Source organism: Palaemon carinicauda, chromosome 16, assembly GCF_036898095.1.
Source record: "Palaemon carinicauda isolate YSFRI2023 chromosome 16, ASM3689809v2, whole genome shotgun sequence".
NCBI classification, from domain to species: Eukaryota; Metazoa; Arthropoda; class Malacostraca; order Decapoda; family Palaemonidae; genus Palaemon; species Palaemon carinicauda.
In genome coordinates, this window is record NC_090740.1 from 10,087,611 (window position 1) to 10,101,427 (window position 13,817).

At 32.1% G+C, this 13,817-nt stretch overlaps 1 long non-coding RNA gene across 1 annotated transcript; it reads left to right on the top strand.

Moving 5' to 3' along the window:
* Positions 1-6,394: 6,394 nt before the first annotated feature.
* LOC137654916 (uncharacterized) lies at positions 6,395-8,146 on the top strand. Its single transcript, XR_011046745.1, has 3 exons — positions 6,395-6,461; positions 6,667-6,849; positions 7,356-8,146. It is a non-coding gene; the product is annotated as an uncharacterized lncRNA (long non-coding RNA).
* Positions 8,147-13,817: the final 5,671 nt, after the last annotated feature.

Sequence of the window (13,817 nt, forward strand, 5' to 3'; positions counted from 1 at the left end):
ATGGCAAACGTAATTCTATACACAATAGTTGAAAACCTGGAGAGTGATATCTTATGCTACCAGCCATATTAAATGGAACACGAACACACACACGCACACACACACGCACACACACACATATATATAAATATATATATGTATATATATATATATATATATATATATATATATATATATATATATATATGTATATATATATTAAACGTCCACACGTTTATTGAAAAAAAAATCTATTGCACCCCTCATACAATTGGTCGTAAACGAAATACCAGTGTTTACAACGAATTGATGTTCATATGTAAACGAGGTTTCATTGTGGTCATCGAGGCTGATACGAAATCCAATTAAAGTCGCCTAAATTGGCATTTCAAATAGACCCAACGGTATGTCAAGGGGTCCTCGATGTAGTTAAATTTCATTTTTTTTTTTTTTTTTTTTTTTTTTTTTTTTTGATTTTCCAGTTGCTGATTCCTACCTAATTTTCTTGACTCATATTATCTAAGTTTTTTAACCAGTTTAAGGAAAACTTGTAAATATGTATACTGAAGGCAATAATCTGTTCCCTGGTATTCAATTTGGCTTTCGCAAAGGCCTTGGAGCATACGATGCCTTCTTGCAACTTCTAATGCTGTACAAACACACTTTTATTGTTGGCAGGAAATTCGTAGGATGAGCCTTGATTTTATTGTTGACTTTGACCATGTTAATCATGGGGCCATTCAGTTGGGGGTAGGTGGATATCTTTTTAGCATCATTATTGAATATTTGAATAATAGATTGTAAATAGTTGTTGTACATGAGCACCATAGTATAAAATTGTTATATCTAGTGTTCCTTAAGACAGTGACTTATTTGTCCCTCTACTTTACATGCTATATATACATGATATTGGGTTTTGCCCATGAAAACAAGTTCATTGTATCTGCAAATGTTGGTAGTGTCTTTTCCTTACATCTATCTCCTCAATGTATATTTGAGGTTGTTGAACCCTTTATTGGAGATATAGGTCGAATTAGTGTAGGATGAAAATTATTGGGTTTGAATTTCAACCCAAATAAAACTTAAAGTATTTATGGCTCCTCAACATCCAGCTAATGTTTTCGTAACTATATACATACTTAGAATTTTGGGTGAGTGTTAATCACAAAATTACTTTTAAGAAACACATTCGATCTGCATCTTCAATTGCACAAAAATTAGCTTATTTTGAAGGTCGTCAAGATTTTTGGTCATCAATGTATTCTGAAGGATTGTTTTAGAATATTTCATTCTACCTTGGTTCGAGTACTGTTCTCCTTTCTGGTGTTCAGCTTCTGACACTCATCTTCATTTGTTGAACAAAAACTTGCAATCTATCAGTATTTTATTACTGATCTATATATTAATCTCTGGCACCGTCGTTCAGTTAGTTCTTCATGCGTGTCGCGAGAGATTATTATTATTATTATCATTATTTTTAATATTATTATTATTATTATTATTATTATTATTATTATTATTATTATTATTATTATTATTATTATTATTATTATTATTATTATTATTATTCCTATTCTTCTTTTTATTATTATCTTCATTATTACTTGATAAACTACAACCCTAGTTGGAAAAGCAGGATGCTATAAGCCCAGGGGCTCCAACATGTAAAATAGCACAGTGAGGAAAGGAAGAAAGGAACAAAGGGACAAATGAACAATCAGTATAAAATATTTTAAAAACAAAAACAACATTAAAGCAAATATTTCATATGTAAACTTCAGGAAAAGTAGCAACATAAAAATAAATATCTCCTATATAAACTATAAATTTTTCAACAAAACTAGAGGAAGAGAAACAAGACATAATAACGTGCCTGAGTGTAACCTACCCCCCTCCCCAACACGCATCCTATGAATTAAGCTGATCTTCCTACCCTGTACGTATCACTATGTAGGCATGAAATTCTAACAATTTTGTAATTGCCATCATAAGGCTTAGCAATACACAAAATTCTTATTTACTCCAGATCCGACCGGAGTGTGGAATGATGTTCCTGATCAGGCAGTTTGAATAAATTAAACTTCAGAATTTAAAAAGTTTGTATTGATCAGGCTGACAAAATTCTCTCTTTCTAGTTTATTTATGACACATCTATTTTTACGGTGTTACTGATTTTAAGGTATTTTATATTTTCTATTCATTACTTCTTAATATGTTTATCTATTTCCTTATATCTTCTGAACACTGATCTCTTTTTCCTTGTAGGAGACCTTAAGCTTATAACCTTTTTGTTTTCCAATTGGGGGTTGTAGCTTACCTGGTAATATATATATATATATATATATATATATATATATATATATATATATATATATATATATATATATATATATACATATATATGTATACGAGAGAGAGAGAGAGAGAGAGAGAGAGAGAGAGAGAGAGAGAGAGAGAGAGAGAGAGAGAGAGAGAGAGATAAAAAGCCTTATCCAATAAAAAAGTTATTATAACAAATCTTTACAAGATTTTATAAGCTTCATTGAAATGGACACTTATTTAAAATCTCCATTACCCTTTTTAAAAAGTAGCTACGAACGCCCTAATGACAATAAACGATATTTCTTGCTACTAAGATTTTTCATATTCTTTTTTAACAAAGTTTTATTGTTACAAAAGGCCCCATCCCGTATAGCTTCCGAGGCCGCTACAAAATCCAATTAAGTTCATTTCAATTGGCAATCCTAGTAACCCGTCCTTTGTGCCAAAGAACCCATGGTGTAGAGGAAGTTCAGTAACTAAGTTTTGTAACAGTTTTAGCTTCACTAAAGATGTATGAATAAAATACCAAATTCTGTAATTTATACGGACCACAGGATGTAAGGAAAGCTATGATGAAATATTAAAATGAGCGTCCGTTTTCGTATAGGTATATGAACAGACAAAAATATAACAGGAAAATGTTATCTTTGAACAGGTATTTATTGAGCGGATGGGAAAAGCAAAAATATATGAAACGTTCTATCAAAATTAATAACTATTGATATGGAGGAAGGAAATAATGGCTGATACATTAACTGTGAAAAATAAGAATAAAGGGGGGGGGGAGAATTGATTCAGGAAATTCGTGAAATAAGTTGTAAATACTATATTTCTGACGCAGTTTTGACATTGTTAAATTTTCTAAATGAAGAAATGAAAGAAGGGGTGAAGTTTATCAAAATTATAAAAAGCAAATATCCAAAAAAAAAAGAAAAAAAAATCTGTGATAAGTGATTTCAGTTTCCATTATATATATAATGAGAGAACGCATAATAGGTTTCACCTTTATATTAGATGCTGGAAAAATAGAGGATATTATTGACACAACAATAGACATAAAGAGATCCCATCTCTGAGGTGTGGACGTGTTTTGCGTCACTTGCCCCAAGTCGTGCTTTAGCTTTTCTTTCTCGCTTAGAATATCATTGAAAAGATATTAGTTAATCTTATGGAGAAACCTAAGTGATAAGACACAGTACGCTATGTCTGTCCTTAACTATATCTGCCTCATATGTACAACCACGGAGGGAGACCGGTAAAAAATAATAGGATGTGATTGCAATAAATCCTATCATAAGAAATGAGTATATATATAGTGGCAGGCGTCACTAATAATGAACGAAAGAACCTAGATTAGTTATGCCCACACTGAGAAGGTGAAGCCAGACAAGCCAATTTATATATATATATATATAAGAATTGAAGAAAGATGTGAATATAAGAGAAGAGGCTCTGAGCGAACAAGACGCGAGAATTGCTGAATTGGAAAACAAACTTTCGGACCTTAGCGCACACAGCAAATTCCACCCAGACGACTGACCTCACTGAGAAAGCTGATAATCCCGCTATGAATATGGAATCAATCAAGGCAACACTTCAATCATTGATGGACCCAAAAGCGGAGAAAACGACATATGCTGACAAAGTTGAGGATTTTTTTTTTTTTAATAAATCAACAAACACAACAACTAAAATAAATGAAAGAAAACACGAGGTTGAACAGGCACTTATAGCCTTTCTCAAATACTCGATAAATTACACTAAAGTCCCTATTATCTCGATTACCATAAGTGGCTAGTATTATAATAAAAGTAATTAAGATCTTAATCAGTAATAAAGTACATATAGAAATCCATTATCATCTTTCAAGGAGATTGTGAAGAAATTATATTTCTTGACCACATTCAAAGTTTGCATTATGATTGACGCGGTGGCTGATATGATTCTTTCAGATAGATATTTTTACTTGAGGCATAAAATCAAATAATAGTAATGTAAAAGAAATTGCTAAGATTGTCGAAGTGGTCATATCACTCACTTGAGATAGTCGAAACTTTTTCTTTGAAATCCTATTTCAAAAGATTAATTTTTTAGTGATTTGGAGAAAAATAGAATAAAGAAATCGTAATAAAATTCCGAAATAATTCAGAAAAATTCTAAACTTTTTCAAAGTTTTAATTGACAATTTCCTTGTGGGAGGAAGGAAACGATCAAGAGTCGTTCAAGAAAACATAACTTTCTTAGTTGCAATAAAAGAAATTGTCTCTCTTGCTTTCAGAGATTATGTTTGAAAATCAAACTAAAAGACTAGATAATAGTCTGGATTTCTCACTCCTCGAGTTATTCATATATCTGTAGGCTACAGAGAACAATATTTGTATATTTCAAAGTAGATGATACAAAATTCCAGTCAAATGTCACCTTTAACGGATGGGAGTACGTAGACTCATTTTAGATTATGTATATTTTGGATAACAAAGAGAATATAAAGTATTTAGGATATTATTTTTATTTATACACACACAAATATATATATATATATATATATATATATATATATATATATATATATATATATATATATATATATATATATATATATATATATTACCATTTAAGCTGCAATCAGCAGTATCCAGGCCACAGCAGGACAAAGGCCTCAGACCTGTCCTTCCACACGAGTCTGTTTACATTCTTTCTATGTCAGTGTATTCACGTAAGTTTTCTTATTTTGTCAATCAATCATCATTTCTTCCTTCCCTGCTTCTCTTACAATCTCTAGGTACCCATTCTGTTATTATTAAGTGTGAAGATTTTATGTATAAAAATTTGTTTGGTTAGTATTCGTTTCACTGGACCAAAACCATGCCCTATAACTATTCATAAAACTTATATTCACCTGTAAATAACAACAAATGCTGAGAGAGAGAGAGAGAGAGAGAGAGAGAGAGAGAGAGAGAGAGAGAGAGAGAGAGAGAGAGAGAGAGAGAGAGAGAGAGAGAGGATATCCAACTGAGTTAAAATTTTAAGTGATGTGTTTTTTCCAACCTTTTACAAGGTAGAATAATATACCCATGTCTATTCATATGGAACAACGGACTATAAAATATACTCATTTTTTAAAGGTCTCCTTTTAATGGGAAGCATCGAAAAAAGTGGAATGGTTTAGATGAAAATTAAAAATTCGATTAATAGGATCCCGACTTTTGTAAATGTTAAGTGCAACATTTTTTTTTCCTTTTTTGTTTTTGGCCTAAGGTCTTTTATCTTTCTGTTGCACCTTTTTTCATTTTAAAATGGGAATATGAAAAACTCATACTTTCAAGTTTCTAATAGAATTACAACCATTTTTTTCTTATAATCACACAACATATTTGTTGGCTAATGAATGTACAGTAGATGCAAATAATACTTTATCAATCGCATTGTGATAACTAACATAAAAAGTAAACTATGTGCAAATGTAAGTTTTGTTAATAAAAGTGAAATAAAAAAACGCATTAACGGTCCCTATATCAGCTGCTATGCATTTTTGCTATCAGTTTTCTTCATTTTTATTATGAATATTTTAAGTAAATAGATGGAAAAATTCTTAAATTGGCGCGGGCCCCATCGATCTACCTGACTACCCTGCTATTCTCATACTCCTCTAAGATTTCCAAACTCTCATATAATTCCAAAGGTTGTTTGATATCTCTCTCTCTCTCTCTCTCTCTCTCTCTCTCTCTCTCTCTCTCTCTCTCTCTCTCTCTCTCTCTCTTTTATTTCCGTGTGCATATTATTTTATCAAAGATTACAGCATCACTCAGAATCGATGTACAAGTAAAAATCCTTCTTTAATCAGAGAATATGTGCACAAAAGCTATAAATAAAATAATATAATACACTAAACTACTCCATTATAAACTTCACTGTCAATATTCTGTTATAAAAAAGAAAATGAAAAATTCTCACCTGCCACAATGTTGAATTTTAAGAAATGGACCGAGAGAATGGGAGTAATGTTGTTATAGTTACTACCTCTCTGTCTTTAGAGTCCTTGGCTTGCATAGCCTAGCATTCGCCACCAGCCTTTGCGTTACTCCGAACAGTTGGGTGGTTGGTCGTGACAGGTAACCGGTATTTAAAACTCACTCGAGGTTTGTTCAGCACTTCAGTAGGTAAGTAGAGAACTGTGTAAATTTTAAATTTTGTGTAGATGTATGCATGATACTTGTGTACACTAAATGTTTCAAATACCTATGTCTTAATATACCAGTTTATTATTTTATGACTTTATAGAATGTGCAAATACCCATTTAACATAGCGGTTTGTAAGTTATTTTTTCTCTATAAGAATAGTTTTAATTGTGTATTTATTTTCAGGAAAAAGTGACATCCCTGATATCTTGTGCGATCCAAGTTCCCAGTTTGGATGGAAATCTTTCTTGATTAAAGATGGCGTCACTTGTCAGACTTGCGCAAGTCAAGACCCATATGTCCCTAAATGCAGAATGACTGGTGACAACGCTGGAATCTGGTGTAGTATTTTTCACTCTGAATTAAAAGGCAAGTAATATTTCATGTTTTTTTTTTCTTTTCTTTTTTTTTAATCTTGAGCAAGCTAGTCCTCCCCGATTAGGGGCAGGGCCCCTAATCGTGGGAGGACGTTCCCTATAGCACACGGTAGACCTTTAAGGTCTACCGTGTGCTATAGGGAGGCTTGCTTTTAAACCCCTTCGTCTAACTAAGGTGAGTGTTCAACTTTTTTTGTACTTTATTTAGGTTCTGGAGTTAGGTTCCACAGTTTACTTAAAGCCATTTTTGAGCTGTGTTGTAGTTTTTCTTCAGTTTTCTTAAAGCTTGCTGGTCACAAATTTAAAAGTAAAAAAATTTCACAACTTTACTCTTTATTCTTTTGATATTTTTAAGTTTTAAAAGTATATGAATGTATGCTCTGTACGAAACTGGTAGCATCATAAACTTTTTAATATTTCTGGCTTAAGACATCAATCTTTTATGTAGGGATGCTTAAGTTTAAAAAGAAACTTTTCTGATACCTGACTTTTTTTCAGATTGGAGGACACGTCTTCTGGAGAATATAATTCAAGCACGAAATTTCGACCAATGATGGTTTGGTTAAAGATTGGTAGCAGAAAATCCTATAAAGATCGTCAATAATCATCTGGATAAAGATGTACCCTTTATCTTTGGATATAGATTCTTACTGTGTTTGGCAATCTATACTTATTAATTCCGGTAAATAGGATACTGGCAAGTTATTATAAAGAAAAGGGATTTACTTTTTTTTTATTTTCGTTGAACATGATTATGGAGATGACAATGATTGAAAATTTTAATTAATGAAAACTCTGCAATAATTTTATGGTATTTATGGTTATTACAATCTTGTTAAGTTAGTCATTGAAGAAAACTTCAGCTTTGGTTGTATTGGTATGTAGCTCATTGAAAGGAGATTTATTTAACTTGGGTTGTATTGGTAAATAGCTCATTGAAAGGAGGTTAAAAGTATTCTTCAGTAGATTGAAATCTATATGGTTCCTATGTAATGATGGTTGTTTGAACCCACGTTCCTCTATATAAAGGTTTAGCTGTATAATCTTAATAAAATTTCAAATTTTACTACTTCATGGTTGTCCTATTTGCTTGATCTTTAGAATATCACTCAAATATACATTGACGTCTCTATGGTTCATATGTAATAAGGGTTTTCTGAACCCGTTACTCTTTATAAAGGTTTAGCTGTATAATCTCTAAAAATGAATTTCTAATTTTACATCTTCGTGGTTGTCCTATTTCCTTCATCTTCAGAATATTACCCAAATATTCATATGTTAAGTTTTACATATTTTACGTTGGGTCTGGAGATGGATGATTGTGTTTGTCATGAGAGAAATTGCATGGTAGACTTTTCAAAATAAGTGAGAATAGAAGTAAGTGAACCCAAACTACGCAATTTTATTGAAAATTCTTTCAAATATTATATTTACAAATTAAAATTTGCTGGCCTTCTTTTTCACCAACAATTCAATGATTGAAAAATGAAAACCATGTTTGGAGTTTCTCGGGCAGTTTTAACTCCTTTTATAATATATTTACATAGTTATTAGTTTAGCCTTAATATGGCATTCAATATACGAACTGGGAACATACTGTATATAGCATAAAGTGAGATTAATGGGTAATTCTCGTGAAAATATTTCAGATTGACTTTGGATATATCAAACGAATATCCTTGTAGAGACGGGTGACTTGAAGTAGTGTTCTATTAGTGTTGGCTAAAACGTTGTCAATCGATTGGCTTAACTTATGGCTGTTTCAGAGACTATAGGCACTTTAAGAATGATTAGACTTGAAAAAAATTCTGCAATGTTTATTTTCAGTCTGAATTTATTTTGCTAATACAGCGTACAGAATATTTAGTTTTTTGACATTGTGTGGGGGTCGGTCAAAATAAAAATAATCTCAAAATCCCACTTAGTGAATTCGGGCAGACTTCTCGGGCTTGAGATTAAAAATTAAGAGAAAGAGGATATTCAGTTTTAGTTCAACATTTGGTTGAAAATTGAGTACACTCTCATTTAATGTTTATTGTATTGAGTAATCGGTTTGTTCTGATTTACGGGCTATAAAACTTTAAAGACAAGGCTCCTCCACATGAACGTTGTTTAAGTCCGTCAGAAGCGTAGAACCAAGTTAGATGTCATTACATGGTGTATAGGTAGCATTTCTCGACAAATCATTTGTATTCTGTTGTATTGGTACCATGAGGTAGCTTTAAACTATAGGTTTATAAACAATACCCCTTCAGGCAGTTCATTACAGATCGTGATGTACTAGATGCAGCTATTTTTAAATAATTCTGGCCCTTGATATTAGTGTTATTGAAAAAGAGGTGAAGCGAAAACTAGCACTTCTCCGCAGTTAACAGATGAGAAATGAGATATTAGAAGGTCTGGGATATCTCTTATTCTTATTACTCTGAAGTTCCGGGTATAATTTCATACAAACTCTGCTTGGAAATCCTTGTTGTATTATGTATCGAAGTTGTGTATAGTTGCATCCTATTAACAGATGAAGTAATGTTGCCTGTAATAGGGGTTCATCGCAAAACCCTTTTCATATCCGGTTGGGTTTTTGGAAGTCTGTTTTAAGATAAGATTAGTTACATCCATTTTCATGTAATTTATGAAGGAAGTTGAATCACTCTACAACTCCCGTTGTGTTGTAACATGTTTTCCCAAATTACGTCGCCTTTAAAAAACACTGCACCAAATTTAGCCTCCCTTTTTCTAGTACGCACAATAATAACCAGACTTTTTTTATAAGACTGTCGGTTTTCTCTTACTTAAAACACACAATCCCAGGGTTTTCTCTTACTTAAAACACAAAATCCCAGGGTTTTCTCTTACTTAAAACACAAAATCCCAGGGTTTTCTCTTATAACACAAAATCCCAGGGTTTTCTTTTACTTAAAACGCAGAATGTCATTAAAAAGGTTTAAGAAATGTAGGTTAACAGCTAGAAATGTTTCAACAGCATTAAAGTTATAACATTTATGATATCAATAAATGTAATGGAAATCATCAAAGAAGGTTATGGTGCGTAACAAACTAAAGGCAAAAAATAAAATAAGATTAAAAACAAGGCATTGTTTCATCTGACAAAGAATGAAATGAATTCAGTTCTCCCTTTTCCATCACTTGATGCCCGATGCTATTTGACAAAGTCAAGCTCCCGACCAGAAAATTTGTCATTGTCTAAGGCTCCATCGAATGGGATCCAATCTAGAAACCGGCGTTGCAGAACAGAAGAATCTGTCTGGAAAGAAAGAAAGAATTGGTTGCGGTTGACCCTGGAAGGGGGAAATGTCTGACAGAAGACAACCATGATTGCTGCTATTGTAGTCGATGGGAGGATGGGGACAGATAACGAATTAAACCGGGTGACGTCGAGATGCGGAGGAATTTTATGTTTCTTACAAAACAGCCTGAATTTCTTTCCGTTGATATTATATTTTCTTTCTTGTTCTTTGCTGCAATTCTATTATGACTTGACCAAAGTTACCATCAGATAAATAGGTATATTCTTATAAGAATTGGTACCTTGATACAAGTCTACTTAAGGCTCGAGAGCCTTTAAACGTGCTGCCCCGAGACTATACAGTAGGCTCCCACGAGACATCCGAATGATAGAAGACATTAAGGCTTTTAAGAGGAAATTGAAGACTTTCTTATTCCGTGAGTCCTTTGACAGTGACGATTTAACAGTAAATAAGCAATACGTGATATGAAATGTTGAGTACTCTGAACGAAGATGATAAAACGTCAGTGGAGGTCCTATAGAGAGTGGGGTTCCCTGCTGTATGAGACCGGAAAAGTGTCCGTCAAAGTAAAGAAAAGGAAAGAGTAGGAAACTATTTAATGAGGCTGATTTCGTGCTGCAATTCCATAATGACTTGACCAAAGTTACTATCAGATAAATAGTTTTATTCAAATAAGAATGGAGTTGAGTTAAACAATATTTCATGAGGCTGATTTCATGTGCAATTCCATAAAAACTTGACCAAAGTTACTATCAGATAAATAGCTATATTTAGATAAGGATGGAGTTGTTGGAAAAATTTTCATGAGGCAAATTTCTTATTCGCTCTTAAAGTGATTGCACAAATTCTTTAGTAATAACAAGCGCTCTCACATAATAAACACATTATTCTTTTATATGAATAATTAAAGGTAAATTTATACTGAAAGCAATTTTTATGTAAAATTATGTTTTCTTATATAAAACAATTATATATAGTAATCTATGATTAGAACATTAATTTATAATCGAAAAATTACCCTAAAAATCCTATTGCTTGAATAATGAAATTAGCCGTCCATAGAAACTGGTGCTTCCTTCCCAGTTGAAAAATTCATTATCTCACACTCATGGCTATTCTATTACACTAAATTTCAGATCGAAATAATTCCATGTGAATTACTGCAGAGGGATGAAAATATCTGGATGGTTCATGAGCCTTTTTATCTCTTGTTTGAGGGAACTCTCGAGCACACTATTCTATATAATTCCTCTTACTCTTGTTTTGTTATAGTCTTTATAGTTTTTTATGGGAAATATTTATTTGAATGTCGTTACTCTTCTTGAAATATTTCATATTCCTTTTTTCCTTTCCTCACAGTGCTATTTTCCCTATTGTAGCCCATGGCCCTATAACATCCTGCTTTTCCAGCTAGGGTTATAGCTTAGCAGAATAATAATATTAATAATAATAATAATAGTAATAATAATAATAATAATAATAATAATAATAATAGTAGTAGTAGTAGTAGTAGCAGTAGTAGTAGTAGTAGAAGTAGTAGTAGTAGTAGTAGTAGTAGTAGTAGTAGTAGTAGTAGTAGTACAGTAAGCTCAGTCTATGTTCATAGGCCTGATACCCACCTGGTAGACAGCTGTCCTATCGGAACATAGTTGACGTATCAATGGGATATGACTTAGTCATAGATAAGATGTACAGTTAAATTCAAAAGATACATCAATACTCTTTAAGTCGATGAGCCAATTCAAGCACCTACACTGGGAAAGTAATGGTTGGCCAGTGTATGAATGCATGATTTAAAACTAGCAAATACTGTAGTAATGCTACGCGTTTGATAATTCATAGATAGTACATTAAAACTGCTAAAAATGTGATCAACAGAAAGAATATGGCTCAGTTTAATATATATTTTTTTTTCTATAACTCTTTGCAGAGATCTTAATTATATTAGATTTTTAAGTTTCTATTGTTACCGTTTTTATATTAGTGTTTTATGTCATCTTCATAACACTATCATATCCGTCTTAAAAACAAAATGACTAAAGGTGAAAAATTTATAACTAATGAAATTATTACGTCTTATTAGTAACTTTTAGTCACTTAGATATGCAAAACTTCTGGTTTTTACTCATTAACATTAATGATTTGATTCACTTTACCTTATTTGCTTATGGGAGCAGAGCTATAATTTTTTGGCTAAGCAATATTAACATGAAGTAAATAAAGTTTAAAAAATAGGATAATACATAAGATACGTTTTATTTGTGTTAAGAAGAGCCAGTTCATTCCGCTTAAACTCTTTATAAATAGATATAGCAATTTAAAAACATATTGCCCGTATTATTAAATAATATTCTATTAAACGTCAGGAGAAATTGTATTTTGGAAAATCCACCATTGAAGTCAACAGTGGGATATCTCCGAAGAAAACTTTCCAGAAAGCAGCTTTTACGATACTTATCATAACGACTCTCTGACTAAAATCTTTTTACTTTACTGACATTCTCAAAGCACTGACAAAAGCAAGAGGCTCAGCTTTGACACGCTCAAAACATGGAAGTGCTCAAATGAAAAGACTGCATTCATTTTGAACAAGCACAAAAGCGAAAAAGTTTACATAACAATTTGATAAGGATGCAGCTGAGATTTTTTGTTGTTGTCGTTCTTGTTGTTGTTGTTGTTGGTGTTGTTGTTGTTGTTGTTTCAGATTGCCTTACACACTTGCAGCCTGTAGTTTTTTTGTTTTTTGTTTTTTTTGCTGACATCATCCGTGACAATTTTTTTTTTTAAATATATATTTTACTAATATTTATTAAGATAACTTAAAATCAGAAGGTTCGACAATAGAAGCCTTTATACAATTTTTTTCAAACCTAATGAAATATCATGAATCACGTTATATGCAATGGAAATAGATTCGCATCTGAATTCAAACATTTGTTTTATTCAATCTCACATCAATAGATACAAATATGTGAATGTGTCATGGACGAGAATTTAAGAACACTAAACAATAATAGTAATAATTCATTTCATAGATAATTCATGGTTTTTATCTTTGTATGAGTCAAGAAAAAATATTACATTTCATTTGTTGTGCTTGAACGTCTTCTAACTTCGTCTTTTTTTTCCTTTTTTTTTTTTTCTTTTTTTTTTAGCACTCAGCTCCTATCCAAGTCCCGTTTCAATTTACTTTCTCTTCTTCAACTCTAATAACATTAGCCTTTCTTAGGCTCTCTCTAACTGACTCCCCAATTCTGTTTCCGGTCCCTGATTTCTCTTAGCCATTCGCTTAGCCATTTCTTGCCTCCAGTACCCAATCCGGGGTCTGCTTCTTCGACCGTGTGTCCAAATCTCCCTTTTGCACAGATTCTCGGGAACTGCAGAGAAATCTTACCTCAGCTTTTCTCATTGACTTTTCTATTTCATCTCTTTCTTTATTCTCCATTTTTCGTCTCCAATTTCCTGAAGGACTCGTGAATACTGTATGTGGCTTCAGGGTAAAACATTTTACATTGAATTTTCATTTCCTTTCTCTATTAACCATTCTTAAAAATTAGCAAGTACTTTCAGTTAAGGTCAGAAACGCAGAATTTACATACGCATTACTTCTTATGTAAAATTTTACATTTATAAATGTTGGTATATACCTACTTATGCATGCATATATATATATATATATATATATATATAT